General features: G+C 40.3%; 1 pseudogene; it reads right to left on the reverse strand.

Moving 5' to 3' along the window:
• Positions 1–6413: 6413 nt before the first annotated feature.
• On the reverse strand, positions 6414–12618 carry LOC116679444 (galactose-specific lectin nattectin-like; annotated as a pseudogene).
• Between the last annotated feature and the right edge of the window lie 648 nt (positions 12619–13266).

The following is a 13266-nucleotide window of genomic DNA, read 5'->3' on the forward strand; positions in this document are numbered from 1 at the left end:
AACATTTGGGTGTTCCTTTTTTTAATTGAATACTTCTACTCCACTAAATCTCAGAGGTAAATGTACTTTTACTGCACTACATTTATGTTACACATTGTTACTTTTTACAACAAAAAAACCTGCCATTGTCCAGCTCCTCAGTGTTCAGTCGGCAGATCGACCAACTCCTGCCCCTCGTGTTTGGTCTGCGGACCCGCCAACTCCTGTTCCTGTTACCCTGTTGAAAGACTGGCCCAGTGTACCCGTTGCCTGGCTCCAGTCCAGCTGACTGGTCCTTCTCCAGACTAGGTGCCTTCCCCGGCCTCCAGAGGGACGCAGCCTTTGCCGCTGCCCGCAATTAAGTAAATGTCATTAGTTTTTGTCTCTCTTCATGTCTTTCATAGGGCAAATAGCGTTATATCTTTCAGAGTTGAAACATTTCCGAGCACAGACCTGTTTTACACAGTCTATGCCAGGGGTCATCAACTATATTTGTCAGAGGGCCAGAATTTTGCCAGACAGTCTCCTTGGGGGCCGGACCCTTAAATAAAAATTAAATAAAAAATCAAATTTTGGTATAACATTATGATTGATGTTTATTGTTAATACTTTTTCCATTTCACTACAAAACTGAAGGCCTTTATGAGTCAGGTTCCTATCACCTACACCACAGACAACCACCAGGGGTGATAGATACTTTGCCTCAACTCAATTAAGTCAATTTTACTTATAGAGCACTTGAAAAACAAACACTGAGGAAGTGAAGGGTCTCTTAACAGAGGTAAAATGGCACTCTCAAAGGCTACGAAACGCAAAGTTGATATTGAAAACAGGTCCTTCAATGATGACCGGACTGAAAAGTACGCATTTATCATGCCAACCTTCCAGAATGCCTCACCAGTATGCCTGATTTATATATATAATATTATATATATATATAAATAAATAATTTGCAACGAAACTGTTGCTGTTGCAAAAGAATACAATCTGCGCCATCACCACCACACTAAACATTTAAATTTTAAGATTTCATAACCTGAGCAGTCAGAGGCGCGTCAGAGAAAAATCGCAGCACTGAAATCTGCCTACTCCCACGCAAGTGGCATTATTACTCGAACTTTAACTGATCAAGAGAGAGTAGTTTGATTTTGGGGTGTAGCCTAAATAGAGTCATAAATGGTGGTGGTTACTGAGAAGAGACTCAGTTGTTGCTGCTTTTAGTTGCTTTAATAGTGTAGAATAGGCCTACATATTTTCTCTTTGATCCTCACAATTTTGGAATCCAGTCGCGGGCCGGATAGAACGGCTTGGAGGGCCGCATTCGGCCCGCGGGCCGCCAGTTGATGATCACTGGTCTATGCCATAGACATTTGTAGTTTCCAACTGGAAACCCAGAAATTCCAACATTCAATTTTAACCTGAACACAACATAGTCCGTGCCCCTCACCTTGCATCATGGCGTTACCAGTATCCCTCAACCTTTACCCTGTTCCTTGATGGAGGGTAATAACTACAGTCTCTGGGCAGATTCTTCTGTTGCCACACACACACACACACACACACACACACACACACACACACACACGGTCACAGGGTTGGGTCCTATATCCGGTGCAACTTCCTCCTCTCTTTCTAGTAATTTTTAGAAATTCACTTGTATGCCATTTAAGGCCTAAACTATTTTGATGAGTGTGCATCAAGATGTCAGCCAGAGTGCTTTAACTGCTTCCTCAATTTGACAGCACACAGCTCTTTTCCAACAAGCACATACAACTTCCATTAAGAGGTGAAACATTTGGGTGTTTCCTTTTTTTCACTGTATACTTCTACTCCACTAAATCTCAGAGGTAATTGTATATTTTACTGCACTACATTTATGTTACACATGAAGTTACTTTTTACAAAAAAAAAAACCCTGCCGTTGTCCAGAGCCTCAGAGTGTTCAGTCGGCAGATCGACCAACTCCTGCCCCCCCTGTGTTTTGTTTGCGGACCCGCCAACTCCTGTTCCTGTTACCCTGTTGAAAGACTGGACCAGTGTACCCGTCGCCTGGCTCCAGTCCAGCTGACCCGTCGCCTGGCTCCAGTCCAGCTGACCCGGGCTGCACAATTAATCAAATTTTGATCACGATTTTGACTTCCCACAATCAACTTTGTGTGACTGAGCGATTATTTTAGTTTAAAGCATCACTTCATAGAACGCTGAGTTGTTTTGCAAAGTGCATCAACCGCTACTACCGTCTGATCATGAGCCAGTCAGAGTAGTTCACTGCACCGTGCAGCTTAGTTTCTAGATGGAGACAGTCCCAGAGGACAGAGTAACGGGAGGAAGATTCAACAGATAGCAGTCGGTTATACGTCGGTCTCAAGGTTTACCAGTTTACCAGTAAACGCAACATTTTGCCCCGTCTGTTTTTCAGACAACAGCAGTGACCAGTGCTAGTCGGTGCTAGTAGCGTCTGTTAGCTGTTAGCTCCTCTAGGACGCACCGGTGCTAATGTCCTCGCAGCCGCTGCAATGCTGTTTATATGGATATGGTTTAATTTTGCGTTACATGACCCATTTCGTCTGTAAAGCCGTGCCTGTGTTGGATCTTTCTACTCTTACTCTCTGTCCTCTACTCTCTCTCCTCTACTCCCTCTCCTCTTACTCTCTCTCCTCTACTCTCTCTCCTCTACTCTCTCTCTCCTCTACTCTCTCTCCTCTACTCTCTCTCCTCTACTCTCTCTCCTCTACTCTCTCTCCTCTATTCTCTCTCCTCTACTCCCTCTCCTCTTACTCTCTCTCCTCTACTCTCTCTCCTCTACTCTCTCTCCTCTACTCTCTCTCCTCTATTCTCTCTCCTCTACTCCCTCTCCTCTTACTCTCTCTCCTCTACTCTCTCCTCTACTCTCTCTCCTCTACTCTCTCTCCTCTATTCTCTCTCCTCTACTCCCTCTCCTCTTACTCTCTCTCCTCTACTCTCTCTCCTCTACTCTCTCTCTCCTCTACTCTCTCTCTCCTCTTACTCTCTCTCTTCTACTCTCTCTCCTCTACTTCCTCTCTCCTCTACTCTCTCTCCTCTTACTCTCCGCGCCCGGCCACACAGCGCCGCTCCACACTTCTGATATTTGTTTACAGTTTTAATTGTTATTAACACAGCTGTATATTAAGTATGAGGGGCAAACCTGTATTTGTACCATTGTTTCCATGGTAACTCCTCTATCGCGGCCGCCACGGCGAAGAACACAGAAGAAGTTATTGAATGCAACTAACTTCTGTTGGTAGAGTAACATCATGTGAGACGGGGCTGCTGGACCTGGACCTGGACCTGACCAGAGATGTGACCCATGGCCAGAATATCATAGTTCATAAAAATGCAGCGCAGTGATGATGTACGCTATTTATTTCAGATTGCTAATTTTCATTTACATGTGTTGCACCTGTATGTCTAAACAACTTCAACATAAGAAGAATGTAGTATAATATGGTTGTGAAAGCAGTTATAAATAGACAATAAAATATGTTTTGGTTAAAATCAACAAATAATCGTGAGAATAATTGTGATCAAAATATTGATCATAATAATCGTGATTATCATTTTGGCCATAATCGTGCAGCCCTACCCTTCGCCAGGCACCTTTACCCTTTTTCTTGATGGGGTGTAATCCTCCTGTTTCTGGGCGGATTCTTCTGTTGCCCCACACACACACACACACACACACACACACACACACACACCACACACACACATAGGGTTGGGTCCTCTGTCCGGTGCAACTTCCTCTTCAGTTTCTAGTAATTTTTTAAAATTCACTTGTATGCCATTTAAGGCCTGAACTATTTTGATGACTGTGCATCAAGATGTCACCCAGAGTGCTTTTAATTTCCTCAATTTGACAGCACACAGCTCTTTTCCAACAAGCACATACACATATACTGTTATCAAAGTATTTCTACAATACTCTGGAACACCAAAAGCGGGAGGAAGCGTGGGTTAATATGTGCTTTTTTGGTGAAGCGGGGGTGCATTCCGCCTCTCCTGGGTCATGGTGTTTGAGAAAAGTTGTTATTCTTTTCAAGGTTGAGGAGCACCTCTCAGCTTCAGCCGGGGTCATGGGTATGGTAATGACTAGTTTTTGGAAAAGACTTCTCCGAGATTATTCTCCATGAACAGCTGGGATGGGTCCACAGCACCACGGCAGGTTTTGAACTTTGGTGGTTCCCATAGTGTGGCTTTGTTTCCCAAAATCACCATCATCATAAATGATCTGATAAGGATCTGGTATTTGTCTGTGGCCTTGTCAAACAGCTCTGGTTACAACAATCATTAACTAGAAAATGCATTTCCTGCAGATAATGCATGGGAATGCTGGATAGCTGAATTGCTAAAGCTAACCTGGTTGAAAAGCTTAAATCAGTAAGAATAGTTCAAAAAGTAGGAATGGCTTTGATTAAGTTGAATAACACCACTAATGTTAAAAAACGTGGAAAAAAATGTAAAAAAAACTGAAATGCTAAAGCTAAACTGGATAAATAGCTTAAATCAGTAAGAAGAAGTTTAAGTAGTAAAAATAGTTGAAAAAGTCGGAATGGTTTTAATTAAGTTGAATAACACCACTAATAACTAGTAGAAAACTCAAAAAATGAATTGAAATGCTAAAGCTAACCTGGTTGAATAGCTTAACTTAGTAAAAGTTGTATGAATAGTTGAAAATATAGGAATGGTTTTAATTAAGTTAAATAACAATAATGTGGAAATAATGGTGGAAAAATTCATTGTAGGAGACAACTGGATTTGTTTCCTCCAAGGATAAATGGCATAAAGTCTGACAGAAACAGTTGTCTAGAGCTGTGTTTATCATAGCAGGACCCAGATTCCAGGTTGAGACCATAGCCTATCCAAAAAGGTGGGATGTCCTTTTTCAGCTAAGATAAAATGACCGTTGAAGGAACTTGACCCACGGAGGGCAGATTCAGAAAGACCTAACAGATCCAACTGTCTGCCTGAGATCCATTAATTGTTGTGTTTAAGATTAGACTGTTTTACAAAACCAGAGTTTTCTTTCCTCTGGTGGTACTGGATATAAAGAAGTGTTTTACTGATTAAACCCACACAGAACTCTGGTCACTCTGTAACTTTGTGCATTGTGAAACCCGTTCTATTCATTTTGATTTTTCTCTGCAGAAAACAGTTAAACCTTGATGTAGTTACACCGGTCCAATTGAATACGGCCACGCATCATACAGATGTCCTTTTAACATTTATTTCCACATTTCCATCGTAAAAAAGTGAAAACTACAAAGAAAAACACATAAAATACAATAAGTCAAATCTACTTCATACATCATTTTCAGTCTCTTAAAACCGTTTCCTTAACTAGACGGGCCCCACAATTTTAGCGTCACAACAGTACGGAAAGTGCATTAAATACAAAGAAATTACAAGAAATATTAAACAAATATAACAAGGCTGAAATACAAAAGCACACTTACCGTGTGCGCCTCTTGGACCGTGCAAAATCTTACTTGGAGCCCGTACATTTTTCCTCTGCAGCCACGTTGGCTCTCTCTGTATTCCTTCTCACCCACAATGCAACAGGTGTGGCCTTCAATAAACTCTGGTCATTTGACCTTTGACTTCAACATAAAAAATGCATTTGTAATAATGAACAAAATGTAAACAAATATTTTAAATGTAAAACATATTAGCACAATTTTAAATAAAACGTCCCTTTTTAAACTTATTTATTCTACATTTTTGAGGTTTTTAATTACCGTATGAATTCACACATTAAATTAAATTAACTCATTTAAATATCATATGGACTAACATGTAATCTAAGTAGCACTGTCACTCAGACCGTTACACTTGATTCAGTTTGAAGCCGGTCTTTATTCTGTTTCAACAGAGTCTCACTTCCAACAATATTGAATATTTTATCAGATTATTAGATTATGTAACATCGTGGACGTGCTAAGTAAATTCATTTCATAGTTTTAGTCTGAACTTTGGTGGTTGAGCATGCTGTTTAAACAACGTTTTGCAGTGTTGGAAAGTCACATGCTTTCTGTTTTTTCAGTTTGTATGTTGTACTTCTAATTTTTGTCATTTCTTTCATAGGAAAAGATGGCCCACCCACTTTTGTACTGACCACCCGATATCCAGTTTCTGCCTACACCACTGGGGTAAGTAATCCTTTAATACAATAACATAACTCTGACATGGAGTATTCTCCACAGTGAGTATCTTTAGGCCTACTTTTGGTACTTTGAGTATATGGTAGAGTCTTCATTTAGACCTGCATTAGGACAATGAGCTCTGGGCTGCCTATAAACAAATGTCCAATACATTATATGTGAATATTATTCACAAATATAGAATTATTTGCCCTTTTAGAGAAAACATGAGTCAGTAAGTCAGGACCAGACACTGTTTGTGACAACATGTCTTTATTTTAATGCTTATCGATTATATAATGAAAGAAAACAGATGAATAAGAACCCAACACACCAGAAACTCCTCTGGTATCACAGAACGTTCTGACAACATTTGGACTTTTATCTTTTCTATTTGGACATTTTGGATGAGAAGATGGTCACCACTCCTGTCTGGTAGGTGGATGTTGTTACCTTTAGACAGCGCTGACAGACAATACTCAGACAACTACACTGGAAAAGATCTTTTATGGATTTCATTTTGTTATTTATAGATTAAAAGTCCAATAACTGATTGTTTCTGATGTTAAAACCCAAATGAGAACCGTTGGATGACGTGAGAAGTGAGTGTGTGAGCGGAGATTAGAGATGAGCTGTAGAGAGATCATGATGGGGGGGGGAGGTTCTTGGAGCACAGGAAAGCATATTTGGTGGTACACGGCGCATCGTTCCAGTCCCTTCCTGTAGAGAGAGATTTAACATTTTATCTTTCAGACTGGAACATATGACCACCTGCTATAGGTTTAGAGATCATCTTTGGATCATCATGTTTATTTAAAAGACAAAATGTTTCATATGTTGTTGTTTTTTACCCTCATGCACCATCTCAAGACAGTGCTCCTTTCCACCGTGGTTGTTAGGCTCCCCCTTATTCCAGCGTTTGAAGTCTAATGTGGATCCGTCAGACCACATCCACACGCCCTCCTGAGGAGAAAGATCGGTTCAAAGGAAAATCAGAAGAGGATCCTTTTTCTGTTTCATTTAGTCATTTTCCTCTTTCTGTTAATTTCTTTCATCAAATTTTATTTTCTCAATAGCTCAGAGACGAGTGACATCACTTCCTGTGATGATTAAAGTCTCACCTGCACTGAGTCAAAGCCTCCGATCCAGGTCCGTCTGTATTCACCGCTCACTTGCTTAATGAAGGATTTGAGGAATACATGTTCTCTTTCTGAGTGGACTGAAGCCAGATGTCCACCGGCGGCCTTGCAGAAGTTCTAATGGAGACAATATAACAGGTTAAAATCATTTAAGAAAAAAATATAAACCTAATCACGAGATGACAGACATGCAATCTCAGGACATCTCATTATAATACTGACAGACCTTTGAACAATGCAGGACTTGTACTGTAACAGAGTATTACTACTTTTAGAGACTTAAATCCCCACCAAAACAGTCCCAGAAGTTGTGGCCATAGTCATTTTTATCTCCTGTCATAACTACTCCGACACTAGAAATCTAAATAGGGTCAGGACAGTCTGGATAGTACTGCTGCACCTCGGCATCGATCCAACTCTTTCCTGGAAGTTGAATCTGAAACAGCGAGAGCCGAACTGAGTCCAACCAGGAGCACAGGGACCTAAAGGAGACAAAGGTAGACTCTGTTATGTAGCAGTTTGTATTTTTGTTGTGTATATGTGTGCCTCCTCCCATGATGACCACATAAAAAATATTTCTTTTGATTTAAAGCAAGGAACTAATGTGCGACGCAACATTCTACACGGGTAAATTAGAGCGACGCACCCAAATATTGTGCCCTGCCACGCCCACATGTGGTGCTGCTCGGTGGAGAGAGAAGCTCCAATTTCTCCTGTTGCAAGAACCCAAGGTGAGAGAGACCATTTCATCTCGCAAGTGACTTGTTGTTCTTGCACCTACTGTAACCATGTTCCTGTTGTTCCTCACACCGAGCACGAGATCAAGTTACAAAATATCTTAATCGTATCTAAGCAAACTCATGTAGATGCAGATATCCAAATGTCAGAATCCGTGCTAGGTCTACACAACGTTGTGATGTTAACACGTAACTCCATCCGTCTTGGGTTGTTGCATTGCTACAAATACATTTGTGTAAAGTAATCGACAGGTTTTATAGTAATATCCACCTGTATTTTATATTTAGTACATATCCAGCTGTAAATCTTGTAAACAATACTAGTTATCTATATATTATATTACATTCATAGGACAATTGTATGTGTAAAATTCTGTTTAAAATGGTATTTATTTCTATATTTATTCAGTACATATCCATGTCCTGCACTTATGGAACCAGTGTATATCCTGCACCTGCTGCTATTAGACTTCTGGTTAGACCCAGACTGTATTTTGTTGCCTTGTACCCGTTTAATGACAATAAAGTTGAATCTAATCTAATCTAATCTAATTCATAAATGTAATGCATGCTTGTATGTTTTTTCTTCCAATAGTTATAATAGTTTTTTCTTCTAATCACAAATAAAGTGAGAAAAACAGCAGCGAGAGAACAAATTTAGGGATTGAAGAGCAGGAGGAGGGAGAGCCAGAGGAGTCGGGGGAGTTAGGAGAGAGGGCATGAGAGGAAAGTGAGGATGAGGAGGATGAAGAAGAGGGTGAGGAGGAAGAAAACATACAGGGGCAGAGAGGAACCGCCAGAGGACAGCAAGTGGATCCATGTGGATCAAGTACTGCATCAGGTTTGTGATGAAGAAGGTTCTTACTATGTTCAAAGCAGTGCAATTACAATTTCATTGTAGGTCTGCTGTGTCCTTAAAAGCCGGAAAACTCTTTTGTGTCAATATGGCTCATACTTGGCCTACGTTTGTAGGTATACATGCATGAAGTGGTATGCATAAGTTTAGGAGTCCATGCTGAAGTTGACTAAAAAGAGGAATTAAAAAAATAAATCTTTTGGAAATGGATCTTAATGCCTTAATTAAAAAGAGAAATCCAACCTTTAGGGACACCATTATTTTTATGAATAATGTATCATAAATAAATGTTTCTCCTTAAAATACAGGGCATAATATATGTACTATATATATACATAATATACTTATGCCCCTGTATTTAAGGAAGAAAATGTATTATTTACGATACATTATTCACTCACAGAGAAATTGGTGTCCTTTAAGATTCTGAGAAGAAGGAGACGCACACACACAACAACAAAAAATACAAACCCCAACGTAACACTGTAGGAAAAAACCAGTCAAATACAATCAGAGCAACGAGTCCGAGATCCTGGACTGACCTGGGCAGCAGGAGTTAGTTTCTCCACAACACTGTGAAACACAAGTAATCTGATTACAGGACTACTCTACTTAACTTTATTTATACATCATCTTTGATACAAACATGCAGCCCACGTGCTTCATAGAACAAACTTATCTAATATTTCAGCTTCCAGTTTGCACTCAGCCTACATTAAAAACTAGTAACATTATTAAATCCCTGTCTCCTAATCTTACAGGCTGGGAAACCACTGCATTACACTGCATGAACAACACATGGAGTTGTTTTAAATTATAGTTGCATAGTTTACTTACAGATGCAGCCGACAGTCCGATGGACAAACAGAGCAACGCAGCAATCAGAAAAGCCTGACGCCATCTTGGAAAGACGTTCAAACAAGTCAACACAACACACAACTATTTAATACCAAATATATATATATATATATATAGTTTGATATTAAATAGTTATATTTATATAACAAAGTCAACACACTGCAGACAATGAATGATGGGATCAGTGAGCCATTCATAAAATATGATCCAGCTACTTATTAGTGTGTAGTATAGTAGTAGTAGTAGTAGTAGTAGTAGTAGTAGTAGTAGTAGTAGTAGTAGTAGTTTATTTGAACATGTAAAACCTTAAAATAAACATATATACATACATTCATGCATACACACATATATATAATTAAATGACAGATAAATAAGGTCATGAACTTCCCATGTTCAGAAAGGATTAAGAAGAAGTTCATGAACAACTTCTCAGGTCCGACCCCCTTTCTCTACTTTATCCTTTAGGAAATACAAAATCTTCTGCTTCACTTATTACACAACATAGACACACACACACACACACACACACACACACACACACACACACACACACACACACACACACACACTGGTTTTGTTTCTTTTCTTCTCTTTCTTCTTCTTTCTATACTCTCTATCTATAGCAGACTAAATAATAACACATCCATACTAGGCTTAGTATATAGATATAATAGTATATAGATGCCAATGTTATATAATAAAGATATTAAAAATATAGATTCATATTTAAAGTGGAGTGTAATTACCTTTTTGAGGTGATGATTGGTTGACAGAGAGGACGGAGACGGTCACTGATAGAAAATCTGCTCTTTATATAGTTTTATCACAAGGTCCGCTTCCTGCAAGATCCCTGCAAGTCCCCCCCCCCCCGACACACCCTCCACACTATAGCCAGTGTACATAAAATAACCATAAAACTTATTTGACTTATGAAGTGTTGTGTAATCTCCGATATTGTAACCTGATAACGTGTTTGAGTTGCTGCTCGACGTGGTGAAAGGAAGAAGGAAACATGAACAAACTGCAGCTACATTCTGGTACTTTACTCGGATATTCCCTTATTACGCCACTTCATACTTCTACGTTTATTGACACTTTCAATTACAAAATGATATGAAGCCTTGCTAATACTAATACTAATGCATAAATAGCATAAGTTCTATGCAAATTCATATCGGTGTAATAGTTAATATTTAATACTTTTGATATAACGACAAACTGTGCAATTTCATAACTGTAACATTACTTTCACAATTCGTATAGAAACCATATTTATCTTCTTACTATTTTACAAATGTATATAGTTGTCTCAGGAACTATGCAGCCCCTCCCCCTTTTCTTATTTTGCACTATTTATGTTTTATATAATGTGTTATTAATATATATGTATATTCCTTCGTGTTGACACTGTAAAGGTGTTGCTTTAACTTCGTTGCACAGTGTTACTGCACGTGTATAATGACAATAAAGACTTTCTGTTCTAATCTACCAAGTAGTACAAGAAGAAGTATCTAAACAGACTCCACACCGATGAACAACACTAAAATGCTGTTACATGATGACAAAAAACGGCAATACACATATTATTAGGAAGCACACTATTACCTTTGCCTGTTATGCAGATGACAGAAGAACAAGCTGCTGACTCAAGTCTGCTCTTTATATATATTATATAAAGTTTATATAGTTTATCTAAGCTCCTGATAAGTGTTGAATCCCTGACCACCATGGCGGAGCTTGTTACATAAATATTGTCCATTTAGATGTGTTCTGTCTTTATATGTCTGCTGAGTTATACCACTAGGTGGCACTGTTGATGAGCAGGTATAAGCTGAGACCCTGAGTACAGGCAGTATTTTACAAGTATTTTTTAATTATTCATGGAAACAGTCTTGCATTATACCAGCACCTAACAACACAAAGCCGTTGAGTGTATGAATGATCTGAGACCAGTGGCTCTAACCTCCGTAGCTATGAAGGTATGTGAGACAACCATGTTGAATAGTCTGAAGCCCCATGTGGAGCAGGATCTCCACCCCGGCTGATTTAATCATCAGAAAGGAGAGGGGCAGAGGATGCTACTGTCTGGAAAGGGGACCGGGGTCTATGCTAATCTGGATGCAGGGGGGCGGTGTGTGAGAAATCTAGATTATGATTTTAGCTCAGCGATCAATACAACCACACATCCTCGTCAATAAGCTTTTGATGATGAAGGTTCCAGGTGTTTTTATTGCTTTTATTCTACATTTTCTAAGGAACAGGTCTCAATTTGTAAAGCTGAATTCAAAAGTTAAGTCAGACAATGTCATGTCAAACACAGGAACTGTTTTATCACCTTTTCTATTTACCATTTGGACGGCGGACTACCGTCCACAGCAGGCCAGCTGTCAGGTTGTTAAATCTGCTGACAGCGCTCATTGGGTTAATCGAAAATTATGACTATAGCTAATATCAAAATGAGATAAGCCTTTGTTGATTATTGCGATACGCATTTCAGTGGAAATCAAACCATGTCATGAGCCCACTTTGTCCATGAGGACAACCAGTCCATGAGGACACCATGTCCATCAGCACAACATGTCCACGAGCACCTCCATGTCCATCAGCACACTAATGAGGACCACCATCCATCACAGCACCCATGTCCATAAGCCCACTAGTCCATGAGGACCACCATGTCCATCAGCACACCATGTCCATCAGCAAACCATGTCCATGAGGACCACCCTGTCCATCAGCACCAACATGTCCACGAGCACCTCCATGTCCATCAGCACCACTATGTCCATGAGGACCACCATGTCCATCAGCACCACCATGTCCATAAGCACCACTATGTCCATGAGGACCACCATGTCCATCAGCACCACCATGTCCATCAGCAAAACCATGTCCATGAGGACCACCCTGTCCATCAGCACCACCATGTCCATGAGCACCTCCATGTCCATCAGCACAACCCTGTCCATGAGGACCACCATGTCCATGAGCACCTCCATGTCCATCAGCACACCTGTCCATGAGGACCACCATGTCCATGAGCACCTCCATGTCCATCAGCACAACCCTGTCCATGAGGACACCATGTCCATGAGCACCTCCATGTCCATCAGCACACCCTGTCCATGAGGACCACCATGTCCATGAGCACCTCCATGGTAGAGGTATGTGACAATCAGCAGACACTTCAAAACCAAAATGACCACAGCAACAATTTGGCAAATGCAGATTTCCATAAGCTATTTATTTTGGCTGTTTGGCATTTATCCAATATACTCAGGCCCTTAGACCTAGGAACCAGACTGCAACCCAGTGGCTCGGGCCCTAGTCACCATTCAGTTTTATGTGATTAAGGTTCGCCGGCAAATCCAGTCAGACTAAAAGATGTTGTTTTGAGCTCAAAGTAAACAGCAGCTCTAACAAATCAACAGGACTGAGATGTAGAAGTTATGCTAAAATAATTCCAGATCCGGACGCGGGCGGTGATGACGGAAAAGCGCGGCGGGGCGCTGGCGTTGACCAAGGGGGGTGACCGGGCG

The sequence above is a fragment of the Etheostoma spectabile genome, unplaced genomic scaffold (genome assembly GCF_008692095.1).
Source record: "Etheostoma spectabile isolate EspeVRDwgs_2016 unplaced genomic scaffold, UIUC_Espe_1.0 scaffold00013690, whole genome shotgun sequence".
Lineage (NCBI taxonomy): Eukaryota > Metazoa > Chordata > Actinopteri > Perciformes > Percidae > Etheostoma > Etheostoma spectabile.